Genomic DNA, 24,657 nt, shown 5'->3' with positions numbered 1-24,657 from the left:
CCCCTTTATTTGTGGCTGATTAGTGTCTGGTGGCATTTTAATGTGACTCTAACGGGGCAGTAATAAGTAGTTTCATGTGTTCTATGAGTTTTCGTGGTGATGATATGGGTTCCACTTCATTTCACGACTACATTTCGCCAATATAAACTCTCCACTTATTACACGCTGCAATTTAGCTAGTTAGAGATGCTATGTAGTAGAGAGTGCAAAATGAGATTATTTTCCAACTTATTTGCGGTCGTATGAGTGCAGGAAAGTAAATAATTTCTTTTAAAAAATGACATAAATCAATACAATTTTTATGCAGTTAAAGTCAGTTTACTTTTTGGTTATGAAATTAGTCGTTAGATTAAAACGCTGAGAGAACTGGGTTAGCAAATAGATGAACGAAATGGGGAAATGTGGACATCTTTACTAATTTGAGACAGGCTAGAGTTCAGTCTCAACATTGCCAAAGTTGTTGTCACCTTTTCACCCAAGGCAAATCGCTCACCTATTTACACAGTCGACAGAGCACTTTCCGTCAAGTTGGCCCATTTCATGTGCATTCTTATTAGCAGCAGCAGCAGTTTAGCATATAATGTTTCAGATAAGACAACATTACAAATCCCTTATGTTTGTACGTGTCTCATCTCGAGACATTAATTTGCAAATAAAGATACAAACAGTCGCAAAAAATCAGAGTTGCACAAGTTCAACGACGAGTGCTTTCAAAAATATTCCGGATTTATCAAAATATTTGATCTTAATGGGCATTAAACAGCCAATTTTACAAACCCCAAAAGTAAACAAATAGTAAACTGGCGTTACAGAGGATTTTGAGGAATATTCTCAGCCGTACGGAATCCAAGTTCAAATGAACTTTTTCTCTCTTTTGGTCGGAAGCGGATAGATGATGAGTTGTGAGAAGTTCCGTCTGCCGGCTTGTCACTGCTGTAATAAAAATCCCATTAAGCCATGAGATTGACTGGAGTGTCAGTTAGTGGAATTCTCTCCTAATGCACAAGCACTAGATGCATCCCTCCGCCTCCTCCTGCCTCATGGGTTCTTAACCGAATCGGAAAAATGTGCTGTCAGCCAAATGCATCTTCCTTCCTCTCAAACCCGAACCACGACTCAACTCCATTCTGTGTAGTACGTACATACATATGCGCTCATTAGAATCGTGTTCACTTTCCGATCAAATTGGCAATCTTGGTTTAAATGATAACAAAAAAATAACAAAAAATAAACATCTAGAGTTATCATGCGTAGGATTGTGCGAACGGGTATCATTGTAGAGTTACAAAAATGAACTTAATATTTTTTTCATTGTAATAAACATTTCAACCTTTTTCTTTGATATTTCTTCAAGTTCTTTAGAAAATGAGACGATAATTATTTCAGAATTTTAAAAATATATAAAATAGGAGCAGCTAGTTTGACGCGTATAACAATATATACAATAAATTTTAAAGAAAAAAAAACTTAATTTGCATTGCGAAATTCCCAATGAAAATGCAGGTATCATTCATCTCTGAAATTTAAGCCTTTTTAACCTTTCCCATGTTGTCTGTCTAATCGGCAAATGTATTACTCAGCTCAACATTTGATGATATGTATTGGTTGATTAGTTGGCAATTCAATTAATGGCCGGAGGGGTTAAACCGTTCTTACGGAAATTGCTGAAAGCTCCGCAAATATGAGACGAATTTGCATCAATCACGAATCAATCAACTCGCTAGGTCATTATTAAGACCCAAACTGGACCTGTGTAGATATCAGGTCAGCTCTTGCATGAATAATCTTCGATCCAATCGGCAACTTTTGCTTAATTATCCTCCTCCTTTAAATACCGTGGTATGACCACCCTCCTCGCCATTAATTTCCCACTGTAGTACTCCTTGCAGCACGAATGAGAGTAAAATACCAGGGAGGTATTTGCACTTGTGGCAACTTACTTGAATTTATCATCGTCTTCATCGTCTGCGAAACTTGTTAATAATTTAAATATCTTTCCCATCAGATAATAGTTATCTTATCGGAATTACATGGTACATCAAAAAAGCTAAATTATCAAACAGTAATCGAGATAATATTTTCGTGACTAGCTAGCTTCTTTTCCTTCCTCCCCTTCATAAAATTAAAATTATGATCTGGGTTTTAACGCAATTGAATTATACACTTATTTACAACGAATGGCCGAGGAGGATCAAGCAAGCTGTGCTGGTTAAATATGTAGAATCTTATTTACTGCAAAAAAAATCATTCGACATCTGTTACTCAATCATTTGCCACTCCATTTTTCCATCCACTATGCATTACCACCACTTGCTTGTTATTTGTTTCTGCCAATCCTCACAGTCGACGGAGCCATAACTCTTTTTAGCATTGTTCATTCATTCAACCATTGAATCATCATAATCGCTTGATTTTGCAATAGAGGAAAAGACGGTCATCTTTTTCACTCAGCCACTCACTCACTCACTCTCAGCAGAGGTTTAACCCACTCATCTACATCACTCCATTTAAGAAGAGATCAGAAACTATCAAGACTTAATGTCTCATTGTCATAGAAGAGTGTGTGGTTAAGTGGACGCACATTATCTGCTCGCTGATCACATTGCATTTCTTATTCAGGAGACCGACTTGAATCGCATTTATGTACTTTAACTTGGGCAGATTTGGTGCTACGTTGGAGGCGGAAGCAATGAGGAAGTGAGTAAATTATCATGGAAAGAAGACAGATAATATAAACACATAAACATATCGACTCGTATTTTCTAACTGTTACCCAACTTAAACCACTTACACACTTTGCACTTTTACTACTGCTCGGTATTAACACTTTGCTTGCTTCTTCAGTATCCAACACGTTGGACATATGCACACGTAGTAGTGTTGGGAGGAACCTATTTATTTATGCAATGCTGCTCCTCTTACTTGCTGCTAACATTCTGGGGTGGTCGATTTCCAGTTGTTGGACGGATTAGATATTATTAATAAAATTTCGATCCCACCTCCACGCTTTGCATAACATCGTTCTGAGGATATTAAATATTTATCAGCTTAATCAGTTCCTGAAACGAAATGCTTCCAAATGATGTGGAAGCACTTTAAATGACATCACTAAATTGCGGAAGGTGGCCGCAGTTTGAAAGAAACAAGTCAAAAAATTTCTATAACCTTGAGTATGCTCAGAGAGAGAGAGTCGCATAATGATGCTTATGGACAAGTATCGGTTCTGTTTCCCCCGTTAAATTTATTTGACAGTTTATTTGGTCATAAAACGGAGGAATTATGAGTCTCGCTTTCTATCATGTTTGATGAAGTTCCCGTTCTTGGAAAGGTTTTGTGCTCTACCCACCTGTTTACTCTTGCCGATGAAAAATCCACTCACGACTTTGGAATCTTTATGTTATTGACTGAACGAATTACGTCCACGACTTTTGGCCCAGACTTATGATAATTATGAAATAAACTGGAAAGTGAGTAACGTTCAGGTACGAATTGGTTGATCAATTTCATTCGGGTATCACGCACACAGGAGGTTTTTTAGCGTTCAGATAAAATGTACCACATTTCCGCAAAGAATGACGTATTTTTTCATAATAAGGAGTAAAATCAAGGAGTGAGCTGAGTCTGCAATTTGTTCGGTGCTCTACTGCAGGTGTGTAGGCTAAGAAAGCATACAAAAGTTTGTCGATGATCACGAGTGTGAATGTGCTTTGACAAGTTATCTACCCGAGTTTTCAATTAAAATACGAAAATATTTCAAAAGAAACTGGTTGTTGCAGTTATTTTCTTTCCCTGTGCATTAATGTCCCCTGCTCTCTCCGTAAACATCAACAACATGCAGGCAATTTATTAACTTATCAGATAGTCATAGTGGCAATAGTCCTTTCTTGCAGTTCATACTTTTACATGCAGAGCTTATCATGTGCACCACATAAAATATTGGCGAAAACAGAATATGTTATTTCCACACGAAGAGGAAAACATCTTGTTCCATTCATGGTTCAAACTGGTATATTCATATCACACGATGGCGAATGAATCCATGTGTGTATTGATTTGCATTGGCATTCCATTGGCATGCAGTCTTAAATATTTTATAGGAGCGATTACCACATTCTTTTTCCATTTGCCAATAATAAGTCTTCAAAGATACATGTTCGTGTGTTGATCCGTGTGGGTACGATCAATTTCATTAAATTTATGAACGGGCACGAACTATCCAATTAGCAAGTTAAATTTCTGGTGATTTCGTCCCTTGCAAAAACTACACCACTGAATCCGGAACTACACAGACCATGCAAAGTTTCAAGGTTTTTTTCCTGGATTTCTAATTCTGACTCTGGACTGAATCAACTTACAAATTTTTGCTAATGGTTTGCTCGTGTAGCATCTTCATGCTAGTTTTAATGAGATATGCAGTCTAACCATACGTACGTACTGACTGCCACCAGCCACCCAGTCGTCATCATTATAAACTGAATGAGGAAAACTGTCGCAAGAAGGCATAAATCATGTACAGAAGAAGATGTACATACATAGAATCTCACACAACTCGCTTATTATAAAGCAGAGCTGTTGTTCTGCTTTTGACACGATCTGAATTTGCACACATTGACAATAATAAAATCAAATCCTCTCATACATACTTTGCAACATAGGAGCAAACTGTTAATTCCGTGTTCATTTTACTCCTGTTCGTATGAATGAACTGCATTACGTACATGTGTACAGTCACTCCTTGTATTCCTTACAAACAAGCAAACTCTTCCTACTTTCAAACTACCGCAGAGTATTAAATACGTTCATAAGTTACACAGATGCTGCTTACAAGGTTTTGCAGAAAATGCACAAATTTTGCCAAATAAATTCCGTCAACAAAGGTCATGGGCGACCTTCGCATATGCATGCATGCGAACCAGGTAATCGTCTCATTTCACATTAATTTGCTGTATCAATAGCTATTTTCTTGGGATAGTGGTGCATGTATGCGTATGCATGCCGTGGTAGTACATACATGATTTTGGATATATGCATACATAAGTTTCTTTCATGCTGATTCTTCGTGTCATGATCCTAGGAATGAATTACAAAGTCTTTACTCGAGATTGGCTGAATATGTTGGGCGAGAAGAAGAGAATGCTAATAAGCCACGGATAGAATTAATTTAATCAGGAAATCATTTTCATCTCATCTCTGGCTGTGCAGAAGGAAGTGTAATTGAGGAACCGTAGATATGTAATTGCATCTTCTGTGTGCCGATAAATAAATGTATGATTCAAGTTTTGAACCAGAAGAGTGAGCGATGTTTTAATTTAAAATTATGATGAAATTATGCAGTACATCTTATTAAGTATGACTTTACGGAAATTGTTACAACTTGTTGGGGTGAAATGTTTGATAATTTATAAATGACTCATTTATTTACCGCAAACCGATGTGGTTTGGTTAGGTTTAACTGTTTTGGGTAAAACCTTTATGCCACTACTACATTCAACGCTAGGCCACAGGACTGAGACAAGCGGAACGCATTTCTTCATAAGAAATACATTGAAAATTAATCTCCAGTGGTGACTCCCCCGAGGAGTTCGAAATTCATATGGTCAACTAATTTCCCCCACAAAATGTGCAATTTGTAATGGAAACTTTGGTCTTAAATATCTCCTTATTAGAAGCAAAATTTTGTTTCCGAGTATGAAATTAGATTTCGAAAACTAGTTTTTGTTCCCTATAGCGGAGGACGTCGAAACACCGGAGATAAATTTGCAATACAATATTATTATGTGTTCCGCACCGCCGGTGCACTACTACACAATAAAATACCAACGACTAAAATATGTGCATACCATAATAATACCACGAAACTGTCCATTTAAATACATTTGAACTATATGTAAACAAAAAATACGTTTAACAGGAATACATTAATTGAACTGTAATGCAATCAAAGGAATGAGAAATGAATAAGTTGTTAAGCATTGTTTGAGTTTAAAGAGATTTGCATTGTGAGGTGGTAGGTCCAGCGATAAGTTGAGTTGTTAAAAAGTAGTCTTTGTACGAACAAATCTGATTGCGCCTGTATAATAGCGTGGGCAATAATCATAAATATTAATAAGTTGCAATTTTTTAAGATTTGGAAAATACAGATTTTCTGAGTGAACTTTGATTGTTATTAAATGTCATCTTTCTTTACATGTAGCGAATGAAAACTGGGAAATTTTAATTTAGAGGGGTTAAATCTTTAAAATTCTTATGTAATTCAGCTGTAGTAGAATTTCTGCTCTCGTACAAGGTTTGTCTTTTATTCGCTCCCACCAACCACGAATTAAACAGCTCTATCAGCTCATATAGGATGCAAAGCAACTTTTAATTGGTAGTAATACCTGATCATCGTCATTCATGTACATAAAGTTTTTGCGAACAAAAAGAAGTCCAGAGACTAGCCGTTCATCTACTCTTGTCCTGGCTCGGCCAGCCTCTATCCAACTAACCCAACCACCCAATAAATTCAGAGGTGATGATTGCACGTGTAACCTCAACGGACGGACAGTTGTTAAGAGTGGTAGTGGAATTACCCTCCCAATTTCAGAAAAAAATGCTATTTATTAGTTGCCCGTGATGATGAAACAATTCATACCTGAACTTTTGCCCAAATAGTAAATTATGGAGTTTACAAGTTTTCTTTCTACCACGATTACCCAACATAAGATGATCATCATATTCACACCCCAGAGTTTGCTAAGGCGTATGAGATCATCAACATAACATTGCAATTTATGAAATATGCCAGGAAAAAGGTGATGTGTCACGTGTATATTAATTCCGCTTTTTCCTTGATTTTTTTACAGGATGACTGCCTTTCTTCTTCCCTTGGCCGTGTTGTTGCCCGTGGTCTGACTCGTTCTTGACGGGGGACGAGATTGAATTGCTGTGTAGCTTCTTTGACTTGTCATTCGTTCCGAGGACAAAGCCCGACTGTTTCCTTGCTTCAAAGTCAGAGAGGAAGATCAAAGAGTGTCTCATCAAAAGTGGTAAGACGAGTTTTGGAATTACTTATTAGCTGCAGAACATGGCATATACAAATGCTATAACGTACACAGGAATGTATATATATAGCTATCTTCACCCTTTTGTAATGTAATCGGACGACAGCAAATGAGTCTCTTCTCCTTCCTCGGTGTATTTTCCAACCCCAAAATCGCATAGCCAAACGCCATTTACAGACACTAGGATATGGGTCAAATAGAGACAAAAATGATATCTCCTTCATCTTATTGGATGCTTTGGACACTTTGCAAAATCGTTTGATTTTGCTCCTTGCCAAATGAGGGTTTCTTACTTAAATTCGCTCAACCCGGTTCCACTACCAACCACCAACTCATTTAATTTCTGCACCAAACAGCCAATTTCCACGCGAGGTGAAGCCATGCCAAAAGGTGTCCTCCTGCTGTGGTCTTCTTCGCCCTCGTAACAACCTGCGTTCCTCCTTGCTACGTTTGCGTAGGTTGTTGCGAACCACGTATTTGTTGTCCGGTTTCTGACATATATCATACCTCGCCGCTCGCCGTCGTCCACGGACCGATATGGATGATTTATTTTCATGAGATTTGCTTCGCAGAAATTTACACATGAAGTGCATGAGTAATAATAAATTCCTCTAGTTTACCTGAACTTTGTGTGTGCGAGTGGTTGCCGAAGGCTTTTTACTTTGCATAATGCGCATTCTTTTACTTCAATTCTAATCATTCCTACCATTACTTTAAATTGTTGAACCGCAAATAATTTTCAAATTTAGACGTTAAAGAACATCGATTTTTTTCGATCCATAAATTGATAAGAATCCGAATATATTATGTTGGATTAAAACTGACAGTGGTTGTAAATTCAACGTAATCCACATGCTGTACATAGATATGCAAAAAAAGTTATTTTGCATAATGTATAATAGATAGGAGGTACAAGCAGTAGGTAGTTATTTAGATGCTTATATCCTAAGTCAGTCAATTACAATGGATAGTTTAGACGAGAGAGCAAAATACTAATGTGAAGACTTTTATGAAATATTATGATTACTCGTAATAACAATAATCTCGCCGCCGATATGTTTACTGTTTCGGTTCCAATTGCTATCAATCAATTTGAAATTCCGGATACAAGACCAAGAGGATTCCGTTGTTGGGAGTTGGTTGTTTTGCAAGTGAGAAAAAGATGCCATTTGATTAGAACGCCAAACCACCTTCCTACAAACATACGTCGAACATCCACCAAGTTCCTGATTAACCAGTCTTTTGATTTTCGCAATCCTAGTCGAAATTGCGAAAATGATATCTGCTGAAGCTGTGTACAAGTCCATGCGGGCTTGCAAGTCGTCGTATACATAAAACTCCACATTGATGCTTGATGCTTGAGACCCTCCCTAACTTACTAATTGATACTTTGGTGGTGAAGGATAAATTTGCAAATCTGTGAGCAGATGGAGAGGAAGATCTGCATGATGAGGAACCAACGTATGTTTTTCTGCAGGGTGGGGTGGAGGGTTATTAAGCTGATGCATGAGTTCAACTCACTCTCAAACGTAACATCGTCATATGCTTCTCACTAAAAAGTGAATAATAATTTCATATCAGACAACAGGTTGCTGGGAAATTGCGTTTTTCATTAATTCTGCGTTGCATTTTCCTTAAAACTTTCTATTCTCTCTCGAAAAACAACGAGCCCACTTATTTATTGTGGACACACATGTCCATATGAAAACGAATTTAAGGAAACGGAATCATAATGACGCTCTTTGTTGGAGAGGACCACCATTTCTTGCCAATGTGTGGGTTGTTTTGTTGATTCCTTTCTTCTTTGACTGCCTATTGGCCGGCCTTCTTATTATTTAATCAAATCAGTTAAAGTTAAAAATCGTGTAACAACTTTTCTGCTCTTTAACTTTACCTTATTCACGAAGAATGGATAAATAAGCTCGTCCGCCACGGCGACAACCAACCACTTGTTCCCCGTGTCGTCCTAACACGAAGATGGAACATGCCAGCGGTTTGTGGGTGCAGTCAGTTATTTCAGAAATACACTTTTGCCTCAGAGCAGGGAACAACAATGCATAAATTATTTTGCAATTTACTGCATCATTTGCACGTACATTAGGGTGACGTTGAAGGAGTATGTTGCGTAGTAGTAAAGATAATAATGATGATCATACGGGTCCACGTATGTAGTTATGCTTTACGGACTCGTATCCATCTCCGGTTTGTTGTATGGATTGTTTGTTCCTAATAAAGTCAAGCTCAACGAGAAAACTGTTCCTCTCTTCCTTGCCAAATATACGAGATGAGACGGAGTGTTTGCCTAGTACGTCTAATTTATGGTTGAGCAAAAAGGTGTTCCAAGTTGAGGCAGGCAGTTTACCTTTTCCTTCTTCTCAATTTGTGCAGTGCTGGCTTGTTGCAGAAGAAGAGTGAAATAAAATTGACGTTTTTCCTCAAGAAAGAAAGGCTTGGCTGTTTCAAAATGCAAATTTAATGTTGAATTTTGGACAGAAAGATTTATATCCACATCCACCACTGATCTCAGCCGCAGTATATGCACGAGCAGGGCGTGAATGAAATTTCGCTTTGCATAACCTTACCAAACTAGTCTCTGCTTGAGTCAAGTCTTAACCCTTCCTCTATTATCTAGTGACTTGGGGGTGTTTAGCTACATATTTTGTTGCTCATTCTCTCTTAAAATTATATCATCTCGAATTTCCTTTTTCGTGCTACGTGTCCATGTCCAAGCTGGTCGCACAAAGGAAGAGGATGGCCGATGGATAGGACGAGGAAAATTAAAAGTAACTGCTGCGCAAGGGTGAGTCAAAGTCATGAACGAGCCAGCAAACAAGATGCGATGATCTTGATCTCATATTTCGGATAAAACTTACTATCGCATCTTTCTCATCAGATTTTAAAGCATTGTTAAATAATTTTATTTTCAATTTAATTTCAAACGTAGAGTTTTAACTAGTTTTGTTTACTTGACAAATCTTTTAGCGTTTTCATCCTTGGGTATTTCAACCGGGTAGATAACTTCACAGTTTGCCTAAAAATAAGTATTTCCCGTTTTCCAGTTTAATATTTGAACGTTTTTTTTGTATAAAAACAATGATGGCGAGTTGAGAAATTCATGGCTTTTTTTATTCTGATGCCAGGCTGGCTGTGTGCATAATAAGTCGCTAGCTTCCTTCATCGGATGTTGGACTGTGTCACTTTCAATCCTCCTTTTCCTTGTTTTGAAATCCGTTGCCAACTCCGGAATTTTAAACAATGTAGACTCGAATTTTCTCTCGTACAGCAAAAGTCCTAATGGATTCAGGAAAGTATATTCGAATGGTAAACGTCCACATTGGATGTGCAGTACAGAAATAAATGTACACAGATTCAATATATCTAAAAGTTGTTTTTTCTTTAAAAAAAGACGCACCTTCTTTGACTAATGAAAGGTAACTAATTGCATAAGGCAGACCTTGTATAAGACCACACTCGCCACTTGTTATGGAAATATCAAAGGTGACATGATTAAAATTATAAGCTCACGTAATATAACACGATTACATCACACGGTAGCCATTGTCGTATTATACACTATTCCTACTTTAGAGAGACGGATTTTCAAAAATCCTTTTTATGTAAGTTGCTAATTTCTTTCTTTTGGGATGAATACTTATTTTGTCTCATCTTATGAATCATCCTTCATCCCCTGCAGAACACAAGCTATGTTTCTGCATACCCGGTATTGTATACTACTAAAAAACATATGCACATATTATGCCCCCCTCAATGTTGACAGGTTAATGGATACCACGGAATATACGATGTCAAACAACAATTAAAATGTCGTCCCACAATGAAACGACATTTTTCATATTCATATCCTCAGCTCACTTTCATTCCTTTTGTATTCGGTTCAGTAACAAATTGAGCGTCTTATGTTTTACGAAACACATGTGACAATCCACGGCTTAAGGGGAATTACATAGTTGTTAAAAGAAATCACATACATATGATTACTACGTACGTATAGGTCTCAATTTAGCCCCCATTAGGCGTAGCTCAACCCTTATTATAACGCATCAGTTTACCATCCCAGCAAACATTCACTCCCGTAAAAAAATAGTGTGTGAAAATAAGTATATAATGGATCAAGAAAAATAGTCGGACGGACGGAAGTGTTCCACGGAATGAGTGATTGTCAGCATTAAATGGAAAAGTTGGTGGGTTGACGGATTATGATGAATACTATTTCAGTTTTCAAATCAACTTTTCCTTCCTCAAGCAAATACTATTTTATTTTGGTCGAGATTTCTCAGTATATTTACAAGTGATCCTATTCTTACTAGATTTTCATAGCCAATTTAAAATGTCCCACTTTTTGACATTCAATCACAAATGAGTATTCAACTTTCAAGGTAACGTCGTCGTTCTGACACCACTTCCAAGAAATATTCACCGCGTGCGAATAACGTCTTTGCCACGATACTACTCGCGATACTGTGTGTGTATACGATACGATATTTGATTTTACTCCGGAAATCCGTTCTTGGGTGGAGTGGAACCGTGAACGAGCATGTTGTTAAAATGCACGCTGCTGCTAAAGTAGTTTCACGTCACCAATCCAACTCACTCTTGAGAAGAAGAAGAAGGAATTGTACAATTGGCTTCCGTGCAATTTGTTCATTATGATGGATGCATATATGGTTTTAGAATAATAGGAAATGTCATCTTTCTCAACGTAGACAACAATCACGCTACGCAACGCTACCTCATTTCCGAAGGAAATTAAAGAATTTTCAATGTTTACAAGTTGTACCAACCATGAGACCACGAATAGAAATGCACGAATGTATTCACTTTATTATGCAATAACTCTCAGAGAAATCACAACATCCCCGGATTTGTTGTACCACGTGCTAAGTACAAACAATAATTTATAACGGGGAGGGCAAAAAATTTATAAAATTAATTACAAAAATCTCTAATCCCAAACATCGATCCTTCTGGCAGCAGCCTGTTCTTCCACGACGATGCGACGCTGCAACATTATTTTCCTGCAAAAACTTGATCTTTCTTGGAATATTTATTGCCCTTTGGACCAGCCACTTCTTGCAAGGAAAGTCTCATTGTGGAGAAGGTGCCACGTAATAAATTTCCTTCTAATGCATGAAGTTTACGTCTTGACTTGTCAGTTATCCCAAGAATTTATAGGGTAATGAAGCATATGAATTATTCCGGTTATTATTGCGATATTCAGTGATGTCAGCTAAAATTCAGGAGAAGATCAATACGTATAAACAAGCCGCACGCGGGTGGGTTGTAGTATTAAGTGGGCTAATTAATTGCACAAATGCTGATTACTACATGTATGCACGCATTACTACATATTATTATTTATTATAATATAATTTGTTACTTATTATTACAAGATTCGACAAACAGCCTCAATTAGCTTGATAATAAGTTAAATTGTACGATAATTACACTATTTTTCATCAATTGTTCTACTTGGAGGTCATGGGAATTGTACTGCATGCACTGTGCTGCATTGTGTCGCCATACATGCAACGAGGTGTCCACAAGATCTATGTAATTGCACGAACGAATCCTTTGTTTCAGGCGCATTCATGAAAACTAGTGCAGCTCGATTCAATTGCAGCTTGCAAAGGATACAATAAGGAATTGCATCAATTCTTTGCAAATCCACGTCGTCGCCACCATTGGTGCACGCGGAAGGAAGGAATAATACAAAATATATGCTCCCAGACTTTTTTCTTGCGCATTTGCATGATAATTTGTGTGTTGGTCAACTCAATTTCTGTGAAAAACGAAGAATCTAATCCATTGAAACAATGGAGCTTATCAATGACAAATAATTTAAGCAGTCAGTCAGTAGACAAGTTTAAGTTAGGTTTGGTTACGTATTCCATTGAGTTAGAGAGCGATATCAGGAAGTGTGCCTGCGTAGCAACCACTTTAGACAATTACCTTAAATTGGCTTTGTCTTTTATTTTGGTTCAGCTGATTTGGTCCACTTGTTTTTGCACGACTGGCTTTTAATAGTTATAATATCCTCTGATTCTCAGTTCTATATTTATTTGAACTCCTCGAGACAAGTTTAAGTGTTTGCTTGTTTAAGCCCAGTTTTAGGCTCAGCAGCAGCAGTGCACTGCATTAGTCGATTTTATTATGCTAATTAAAGATGTAACATAATAACTGGCAGAAATAAACTTTGCTTTGCTTGGTTCATTATCCATCCATCCATCCCAGCCTAAAAAAGACTTGAGCCAAACAAGTCGGAGAATCCATACCAGGAAATAGTGAATTTAGTTTTGGGCAAGCTATGACATATCACAACATCCTTATACACACATTCTAAATATGCACTCGTTTCGTCTCATTGAGCTACACATTTGCACACATCGAACGAATAACGCGTGTATTTTTATCAACACGTTACATGTATTTCATATTATTATTACTACCAGAAAAGATGAACATTCATTTTACAACGACCTGTTGTGATGCATTATTAAATGCATATTTAAATTTTCTATTTAATGTTTATTAAATTTCGTACAACTTTTTGCATTTGTTTGATTTTTATTCTCTAGTAGAATGACGTATTGTAGGTATTTATAAAAAAATTGGTCATACTCCACTCCCACATTTTACATGTACTTGTTTAATTTTTATTAATAGACATTGGCCAAAGCGATACTTTATCTCAAACTGTCAAGTCGTCTCGATTCCACACACCTCCAAATCAACTGTCTTCCCATTGTCTTCTTACACACATAACCGCCAATCACGCTATACTGCATTCTGTTGTACCCCTATCGAACGTCCCTTCTATTCTGTCAATATAAATACCTCAAACTTACAAATTATCTCTTCTCATAATTGCAGGCAAACAAAATAATTGGGACAAAATTGTGTCTTCATATCCAGACAAAAGTAAGTAATCTTATTAGCACAACAAGTAATTTTTATTAAAAAATAGTTAAGGACCAAATAATGCACAAAGCGAGTCGTTAGAAATACGAACGATGCAATATCAGTGATTGCACAACAATCGAGCCGTATGCATAGTATCCGCCTTGCAATTTTAGTGCATAGCATTCATTAATTGATATATATGTACATACATGAAGCAGTAAATTCTTCCTGATAAAAGTGGGGAAGATATTTGCATGCAGATACATATTGCAACAATAAGAGACAGTCACTGCTAAATACTTTCATGGGTTGTGCAATGGTGTAGAGAGCACTATTAGAAAGGGACACACGACACAAAGCTCCATCACATATACCCACCAAACTCTAGCCATCGTCATCATCATCATCGTTAGAATTCTTAATTGAGAATTTAGTCAAGCAGCATAACAACCACAATCTCCCTTCTCATGTACAATTAGACGTCGCATTGTTATAGAATATGCATAGATATAGCTGCTGGCTAAATATAGAAGGAGGAGATAATTTTAAGAAATCCGCTTGTAAATGGCTCATACAATAATGCAATGCAAAGTATGTAACAACTTACTTTTGTCTCTCGAGACGCTAGATTATGTCATGACTGGAATTATAAAAAATATGCCAGATTTATACCATAAAGTTATTATTAATGACTCTTGAACAGCATGACTCGTTGAATCTATACAGTTTTACTTTTTGCACCCTGATTCCGTGAATTATTGCTATTATTACACCATCAAAAAGTTATGCTGTGAGAAAGATGACATTTAATTTTATTTATATCGCCGCCGAATTTTTGTTTTTGCAATGCCTGAAGGACAAACTAAAACAGATATATCATTATTTGCTATTATTATCTGTTGGGAAACGGAAAAGTCATTTATTCCAGACAAAAAAAAACAGGAGAAATATTTGACTTTGAAAATAATGATGTGAAAAACATATTTACAAATATTCGGTCCGTTTTGTGAAAAAATTGACAAAGAAATCTCATCGTGAAACACTTGTGATAACAAAATGCCTAAAATAATAAAAAGCATGAAATTAAAGTTCCTTGTTTGATCTGTGTGTAATAAGTTGACGGTCATGGCTACAGCTCAGACGTAGGAAAATCCTTCGTGAATTGCATCCATCTCATCCATTCCATCCTTCGCATTTTGCTCACATGTGCAAATTATTTGTTTGTGGTAGGCCGTGCTATAAAACTACTCTAGCTTAAGTACATAGGCACTAGGCATATAATACGTTAAGCAACTAATAAGCATGCATGGAATTCATCCACCACGACTTATGTACATACATACGTACACTTGCGTACACATACATTTTGCACAAAAGGAATTGCACTCGTACCACAATGTCTGATAGGCACAAAGAGGCAACAAAGGGCACTTAAGTCGCACACATTGATTGGCATTTAACTAACTATAGCAAGTACTTAGGTAGGATGTGGTGGTGGTGGAAAAACATAATACATATAAGTTGCACCTACACAGAAACTTGTTGCATTACTGCATACATGTAAAATGGGTACAAACACATAATAGGCTCATACATAGGTATATATCCATAATAATAACAACAATCCACTATAGCTTCAACGTCTCAGCCTTTTATTTGGCCCAATCACGCCGTCGTCCAACAGCCTGCAGTACCCAGGATGTATTTATTTATAAGGATGCAAACAATTAATCAGTTATAACGTTAACCTTGCTCAAAGTCAAGGAAATTTTTCTTACTTGTTGTGCATAAGTACGCCGTGCAAGTCTTGATTAAATTGCACACAGCACAAACAACGCCATTCATTATGTTCTCATCCCAATCCGTTTTAGATACTACTGCTCCTGCTGCCAATGTTACTGCAAATCCTGCTGCTGGGAAGTTTTTTTTAGGAAAATAAAGTAGTTAATACTTACTCACTACCTGCCAGACTTAGTTTCCAATTACTTGCGAATATGAAACCATGTCTGAATTTTCTTGGATTAATTGGCGTTATCTCATCGGCCGGTCGGCACAACTGTTAATGTCATTAAAGAAAACTCCCTTTATTTGCAGATGTAGGAAAATCCTTGAGAGAATTATGAATAGCTGAATAGACCTGGTGGTATGGATGGATGGTGTGTGGTTGGTGGTGCATGGTGGGGTAGGATTGCGAATAATACTGCAGGATGGAAATCGTTTAAGACGCTCAAGTGGTAAAAACGCTCTTTGCTGGATGGTGGAACTTTATTTTGCAGGATTTGTTTCCTAGTCCAACTTTATAATCAATTCTTTTGCATCATCACTCGCACCGTGGAGCATGGAGAGATCATCATGCAAATCAGAAGAAGGGGACGAATGAAGACTGGATGGAATAATTGTGCAGCATATACTCACCTAATTTATAGCGTTACGCCATAATCTGCATTTAGCTCACTTGTTGTATAGTTAGTTAGTTAGTTATTATTGTGTGAGTGGTCGCATCGTTTTTTTGTGATAGAACTTGGCTGTTATATTTCTCATATTGCATTATTCCTATTAGCGAATATGGAGACTTCTTCGGTAAGATTTTGCTGCGTGGTTGCCAAAAACGCATTAGTAACAATACCGCAGCCAATTACATTTCCTATTAATATTCGCGAATGGTAATAGCGTGATTAAATCTACATTCACAGTATGTAATAAAGTGAGACTGGCTCATGAACATGATGAGCAGTGAACATTTTGAGTATTGACTCGTCACACAAAGGGCTCTCTCTGTGGCATAGATGTTGAATATCTATTCATTTTTTTTATTTCTCATAAAACCGTTGTTGTTAAGTTTAACAATTGAGAGAGAAGAGTAGGTGAGTTGGACACATGCGAATTAATGAATAGTTTTAAATTGATAGCTGACACAGTCAGTGATGTGATGGAAGTTTTGCGTTTGATTTTGATTGCTGTTATGCTGCCTGGACATCCCAAGAACCAGAATCATCACCCTCATCGCGTATATATCTATATCTCAACCATAACTCCATTGTCTTCTTGTGAGAAAAAAAGGCTTTCAAAAGGAAACATAATATATTGTAGTCTCAACTGGAGGAGGATGGAGTCGTCCATCCAGAATTTGCACACACACACACGCTTATTAACACTCTCCTCTTTTTCGCCATTCTTTTCCTGTAAAGAAGTTGCCTCTGGCCACTCGGAAAACCTTGAGATTTGCAATTAAACGAATTAGGCATTGTGTGTTTTGTCATGTGTTCCATGTCCACCACCAACCAAACCAAGTACCATTTAATATTTTACCATCGTCGTCGTCATCCGGGAATTAAGCAAAACAGATTTATTTCCTTCTGTTAGTGCCACTTCGCCCAGGCACTTGTTGCATATATGTGCATATACTCGTACGTATAATCATACATATTTGTGTACATACGTATCTACATATGTACATATATTACATATTACACACACATGCCTTCTGGTGATGTGCGCCGCTAATAATAATGTCCCCTTAGCAAAACTCAATTGTGAGCACAGTTTATTTCTTGCTTGCTGTCTATATTTTATGCAATACTTAAGTTTTTTTGTTGGACAACTTTATAACTGGCTGGATGGCGATGAATATTCACGTCGTATCAATCACTGTCTTTTAGATATGCTAGTTGCATGTCCAGTCGTTTTTTGCCAATTCAATTACTTCACATTTCTTTGTGGATGGAGATAAAATTTAAAATGTCCAGTTAAACGTGAACGTAATTATCACCAGTAATAAACTTTTAGTTATAACATACCTGCGCATGTAAATATGTCCACATGTATAATATCCACTTCTTTACAATGGTATCGATTATGTACTTCTCGCAAGCGAAATTAATACGAGGCTGCAATTTTACCAATCAATCTCGACTAGATCATCTAATACTATTAGGGACAGTTATTTGTTGATAAATGTACATAGTCCGATTGGACTGCCTGCATAATTTGGACTTTGGCTTGATATTGAGACATAAACTCATTCATAGTGGAGAGCAAAGACCAAATCGAGAGGAAATAGCTGCAAGATTTTTCCGGTATGTAAATAAATTGGAGGTTCTAAGGTCCATCAATTTGCAATAAATATAGTAAATTTATACTTGATGACAATCCTATTACATCCACGGCGCATGGATAATAAATGAATATATTGATTAAATATGTACCACAACCACTTAACCATACACGTTATCAGAGTTAATTTCCCCTTTAAAAAAGTAATCATTTGGAATAAAATATCGTACGAGTCCTACAAATGAGTGGAAATGACCGGCGGTTTTTGGGTTTATCATCATGAATCGTATCATTTTTATTTATTCATCATTAATTCAACAACTTCTTGGTCTTGGTCTTCTTTCCCTTCTTCTTGTGATAGGTTCAAGGTTGAGGATTTGTACGGACTGAAGGCTGAATGCAAATTATGTTTTCATCCTCATCCAGACCACATATCATCAGCCAATACAGATTAAATCCAGCCATTATTTACCTTCCATGCGGAATGGGTGCTGCGTTGCATGCGAGTGTGTGCAAAATACTATATCCATGTTCCTTCTAAACTCTATCCTTTGGTAGATTTTAGCCAACAGCAGACAATATCTCACTCCTGTTAGTACAGATACAGAGCTCTATATACATAACCCCTCATTGTTAAAGTAACGACCAAAGTGAAAATCCAGGACAATTGACTTCATAACAATACACATATCTTGCACCTGAGACTAGTAATTTGGTCGGAAGATTTTGGGAGACGAACCAAGTTTTTTTAGAGTGATAATTAGTTGACTTGTTTTGTGTTATATACAATTATGTGGCTTTATCCAATCCATAAACGTGCTATACTGAACAGAGTAGTCGACATTATCATCATTATCCGTACAAAGGTGAGACTAATCTAATAATTTTATTTTGCATCATTACGTATGCACAATATGAGATTTGTTATGTTGCAAATTTCGCAACGTACCACGTGAGACAAACGGTTTGACTTAAGTGCATACGACCTGCTTAAACTCTTTGGTAGAATTTCTACTACGAGGACATTTTGCACAATTCAGATAAATGTGATTCTGCTGTAAATTTAACCACGTCCTCTTTGGAAATTACGTACAAACTCATGAATATTATTCTCCGTCGTCGTCGTTGTTCCTTATGTGCCATCATTTGCACGGTCGGAAGAGACAGAACAGTTTTAATGTCGCCATTTACATTAAACTGATTGCTTCTTGTGATTTCCGTAACTTCCTTTATGAACCTTATTATGTAAAGTGTGCATGTATTCAAGTATATGAATGTAGCCAACAAGAAGTCCATATCATAATCCTACTTCCGGGTCCCGGGAGCAAATGGAGAGTGTTGTTTACTTAATTCCGTCGACCCCTCCTGAAAATTCCACACATGCACTTGGGCACAACTGCTAATGAAATCTTAAACTGTTGTCGTTTAATTATTCAACGAGGCTGCGACGACGGAACTCGAGTGCTTTGGAAAAAATAATTTCACTATTCTATGAATGACTGGTATGTCTTTCGGTGTATGCCTCGGAATTCAGGCCCAATAACAGACATTCGTAGCATTCTCCTTGCAGGTATCTTCACGAGAGAGAATAGCTTCTCAAGTTGACATTGTAATTGACACTAAGCGCAAAGGAACAAGTACATAACTATTATTAGAAGCTGAATAATCGTCACGTGGCCCTCATTCAACCCTGATGAGAAGGAATGCAAAGTTTAGACGGGGATTTATTTACTTACGCAACAACTCTGCAAATCTTGACGAAGAACAGTGCTGAACATTTTTGTTGTTTAAGAGTTTAATTTGCCAATTTTTACAACACTGACTAAAAATGTCACCAGAATTAGAGCACCAAGATTTAAACGGAATTCCGTTTGTACAATGATCACTACCCACAATTTTTACAAAGAAATCATGCGTTCCTTTATCATCATCGTTAATTATTATGGTAGTTATTTTAAGAAATATGTATGTAGGAACCCACGCGTGCAAATTTGCGTCAACACACAAAATAGAATAGTCATAATATGTCATGTCCTATAAAATCGTATGCAAAACTGCTATCGTAAAGTTGTAGCAAATGTTGAAGGTTGACAGATTGCAGTCAATCTAATAAAAGCGAGTGGAATGGCGAGTCAAACGTCATTCAGAAGCACGTACATATGTATTTTAGCATGTGCTCCTTAATATATTTAGAGTATGCAGTTTATATGTACTGCTCTAGGGTCATTCTCGTTATAAGTATCTTATCAATATGCATTTAAGCATATAATTCGAGTGGCTTGTCACATTTATTCCAAGACTTAATGCATAATAGATTTCTAGATTTGCCATAATTTTAGCTTTTAACTTTTCCACTGCAAAAAAAGCACACAACAAACTTTACACCATTTAGTCACGGACTTTTCCTTCATCATCCTCATATTTATGTCCAGACTTAAAATGCGCAATTTTAAGATTGAGAATTAAAGCTGACGCTGAACGTGTTGCAACGCTTCTCCGAAATTTCGACTTGTCACTCGCAATAATTGCGTTGCAGTGTAAAGTGTGAAGCTCAAATGTCATCCTGCTCATGGTGATATGGCTCCGTTTCGTGGTTTGGGTTTGCCGTTTTTCATTTCGTTATGATGATAATACCCACGTAGCCACATACCTTCTGGTAACTTGAGAACTTTGCATAAGACCGTGAGAGCAAGTTTTGTGTACTGTATTTAGTTGTTTTGATTTAGCGTTTGCATTCATTACCCACGCTCTGTTCCCATATGCACTTAATTTCCCAGCGGTTTGAAAAGAGATAATTTTATGAAATAACAAATTGTCAAATCCTTGTAAACACGCTCTCTTGAATGGATTGAGGAACCCTACGAGCTGTCTGTTGTGCTGGATCTCTTCCAAAAACTGGGAATCTTGTTGTGTAAATAATAATTACATTTCTTTGTTACGAGGAGTTGTTGTACACACCCATAATTGCATCGGGTACATATTGCAGCTAATAGATAACAGTAATTTACATTTATATAAGACAAGTTTTAAGTAAAACTTGCATCATCGATTGTTGTATTGGTGCAGCAGTAAACGGCATTTGTTACTCATTTGTGCCCGCAATTTGTTGCCGAAGATAATTTCACATTCATTCCCAGCCAACGTTTTAAAAAAGTTAACATACAATGTGTAAGGTACCACGGGCTCATTCATTCACTAGATTCTGCAGGAGAGGGATAGATAATAAAAAGCCTGCATTTTTTTAGTATTAGTCTTTAATTTAGCTGGTTTCGAATCAAATGACTTATTAACCAATCAGGATCGACCGAAGTTGCACCGAAGAAAGAAATCTACGTACTCGACCTGGTTGATGCTGCAGAAGGAGGAGGAAGAAAAAGAAGAATGCAGCAGACAACGGGAGTACATGAGGAGATCAAGTAAAATATGATCGTGGGGTGTTGAGGTAATAAAAAGCGTAAAAACTGGTGATTTGGGCGAGATATTCTGCATCCGAATTGTTCAAGCTGCCTGACTCTGGTTAGTTAGTTAGCTAGGTCAGGCCAAAAGGCAAAGGCAACGGATCATCTTTCCAACAAAACATGAAATTAAAATCATACATAAACAAACAGCGCATCTTTCCTTGTGTGTGTCCCATATCTTGTTTTCCACAATGCAATACAATCCTGCCAGGATACTCTGCGAATCCTATGCGTTTCTTTTTTGCAACAAGTGAAGCAAAACTCGCTCTTCCCAGAGTCAGAGGTGTTTCAGTAGTTTCTTGAGACAATTAAAAACAAGGATGACGATGTGCGTCACGCGTGACGAGTTGAGACCAGCCTCTTCGGATCAATCAATGAACCCATACTTGTTTATTGAGGTGACTAAGAACCGAGCCGTGGGACCTGAATTGTTGATTGTAATTCGAGAGGAAAGAATAACAGGAAGGAAGAAATTGGAGAATATTGTAACTATCAACAAATAATATCTGGTCAGCCAAACTCCTGTGGCCAAAAAAATGGACTGAACTGGGCCAAAGTTCAATCAGCATGCATGCTTCAGTTCTTGGGCCTGTTTTTGAAGAGGACCCAATACGAACACACACCATTCTACCTTATTAGCAAAAAGAAGATGAGACAATTTGACTGGTCGGGACATAAGGTTTTTGTGCAGGAGTGGTGGTTATGATGATGACTTGTTTTTGATGTGCTGATGGTTCTAAAGTTTGCGAAAATGTGTAACTTCTTCGGTCATTTGTACATAGGTACAAAGTTGCAATACACAAGTGTAGTAAATAGTTCAAGGGGATTTTTCGGATACCGGTTTTTTAACAGCAAATCAAAAATTACAAGGAAAAATAGATTACAGAGGAAGCATGATTAGGCGAATATAGGTCCTTCTCACAAGAAAATTAGTGCATATTAGTAAAATAAATGACTGAATCATATAGTTAATTAGATAATTCATTTTTTCCATCCTCAAATTAACCAGTTTACATATACACTGGTGATCTTGACCTGTCATTTCGAAAGAAAAGAGGAATTATGAAATGGTATTACTGACGATAGACAAGGAGGGGAATGAAATTGAATAATTAATTACTGATGACAAAAGAAAGGCTCAAAAGCTGTGTCAGGTCCGGGTGTTGAAATTCTGATTAGTTATGTGCATTAAAATAGCAATTGTTGGCAAGCAATATGCACATATAAGTATCTAGATCGGGAATGGCGTATATATAGCGTCAGAAGCAGTACGTCTCTCAAATTTAAATCTGCTATGCTGCTCGCTCCCCCGTTGGGAGACAAGTAGGTGAATTTTGAAAAAAGTGTGTATGACACATGAGTGAAGTGAAGAATGAGCTCTGTTCTTGTGGTCACATTTTTTACGTGAAATCGGATCATCCGCGAGTGAGTGAGGCAATATTGGTGGATCTGAGCATTGATGGATGGATGAGGAGACAAGGAAGGAGCTTAAGTTAACCGAGATGAAGAAGAAGAAGTGGCAGTAGTGGTGGCTACATTGCATACAAGTTAGTTACTTGCTTGGTACTTAAGTAAGTGGAGAAGGTGAGATAACGGGAAGAAGACCCGTTCCTCCTCCTCCTTCGTCTTCTTCTGTCGATGTCGATGGTGGTTTGGTTTGCTTCTCTTTCTTTCTTTTCTTGTGTTCTTTTTTGCTTGCCGGAAATGACCTTTGCCTGCTGCAGACGAAGAATTACATCAAATACGAGCCAAAAGTCGAGTCATAACATTGAGCTAATGTGTTGTAGGGGTCTCACCTCACCAAATATGTGTCAAATTGGCTGAGGCAATCTCATACTCCACCTGAAGATGAGGATGAGATTCCTCCATTGTTGTTTAGCATATAAAATAATCTCTTTCCAATACAACATTTGCCACCATAATCCATCATTGACACTCAATTTATGCTTACTCATACATGTGTACACTAACGAGTAAGGATATTCCTGCGTGCATGTGAACTGACTGAATTATGCAGGGAGTGGCAGATTTAGATCCTCACTTATTGTATGCACTCCGCTATTGTTATCTTAATAAAAAGTGAGTGAAATTTTTCGAATCACCGATCTCTGTCTGTGTGTGTGTAAAAAGGGCAGAAATGGATCAACTACTTTGTTGCTATTTATGCCTGAATTTGGTAGCAACGGGGGTAGACACGGTGTAACCTCTCACACGAAAGGCTAGACCGCAAAGTACATTTCTCATTTTTTACATTTTTGAATTGTGCAAGAATTTGCAAAGAGATGAATTGTAAGGAAATTATAACCAGTAGTTTCCGTACATGTGCAGTTAGTTATGCAATATGCGATATCGGGATGGATGATGATGGATGCAGAGACGTGAAAAAGTCGAAAAAACTAACTTTTCTTCTCAAGGTCTGTCCCATGATGTTACCCATTTGACTTGATTTCGATATTTAATTTGCTCTGGTTTCCACTGCATGGTTCATTCCTGACTTTTAGTGGTCACAATTATAGGGACATGTACAGTAGCTGGTCTGAAAAAGTCGGTTAAAATCTTCTTTAATATTTGGTTCGGTTTTTGGCAATAGATTTTTTATTGATGAAATCACGCAGTCAGTCAGTCGCTAGGCCTGTCTTTCTCATCTAACTTTGTATATGCTCATTCATGTCTGCTGCTGTTGCTCTTTTACATCTTTCCGTTGATGCAATTCGAGAAAAAGGAGGAAAACCGAGGAAGATTGAAAAAGTCATCTAAAGTTCGCATACATCGAGTCACTCATCCAATCCATATAGGAAAAAAAGAGCAACTCTAACCACCGACTTGTACCTTTGATTTTTTTAGCACTTAACTTTGATGATACTGCTTCTCGCGAGTCGATGCGATGACGGAAATCTGTCTTTTTTCGTTAATTTAATCCTAATTCAAATCCACTCTAAACGACGACGGGTTGAGACTCTCGCATTTTGCATTGTTTCGTACATGACGACCACGATACGACTTCATTCGAGATTTTAGTACCTCATCTCAACCACGCGGCTCAATTAATCGTTTTGGTTATTAAACGCTTATCGTCCAATTTGACATGGTTGTCAGAAATTGGTGGATAAGTCTCCTCCTCAAGCATAATTTATTCGTCGATGTATATAGTGATAACGTCTATGGATTTTTGCTTGGGCATAAAT

General features: G+C 37.3%; 1 protein-coding gene and 1 long non-coding RNA gene across 3 annotated transcripts in view; one reads left to right on the top strand and one right to left on the bottom strand.

Moving 5' to 3' along the window:
• The window catches only part of LOC110851519 (ets DNA-binding protein pokkuri), a 63,011-nt gene that overhangs the window by 8,908 nt on the left and 29,446 nt on the right, over positions 1-24,657 (top strand). Inside the window, exons 2-3 of one of the 2 annotated variants that reach the window (XM_035852593.1) lie at positions 6,843-7,025; positions 13,932-13,979. The gene's annotated coding sequence lies outside the window, so the exon portion shown is untranslated. Of the gene's footprint in view, positions 1-6,842; positions 7,026-13,931; positions 13,980-18,567; positions 18,881-24,657 lie in introns of those variants that run through there. The other variant, XM_035852594.1, reaches the window with a different exon arrangement.
• Positions 13,607-16,564, bottom strand: LOC118435987. The gene is made up of 3 exons (XR_004835098.1): positions 15,740-16,564; positions 14,569-15,646; positions 13,607-13,879 (listed from the first exon to the last, which is right to left on the bottom strand). It is a non-coding gene; the product is annotated as an uncharacterized LOC118435987 (long non-coding RNA).

Source organism: Folsomia candida, unplaced genomic scaffold, assembly GCF_002217175.1.
Source record: "Folsomia candida strain VU population unplaced genomic scaffold, ASM221717v1 Fcan01_Sc006, whole genome shotgun sequence".
NCBI lineage: Eukaryota > Metazoa > Arthropoda > Collembola > Entomobryomorpha > Isotomidae > Folsomia > Folsomia candida.
This window is presented reverse-complemented; position numbering and strand designations above follow the sequence as displayed.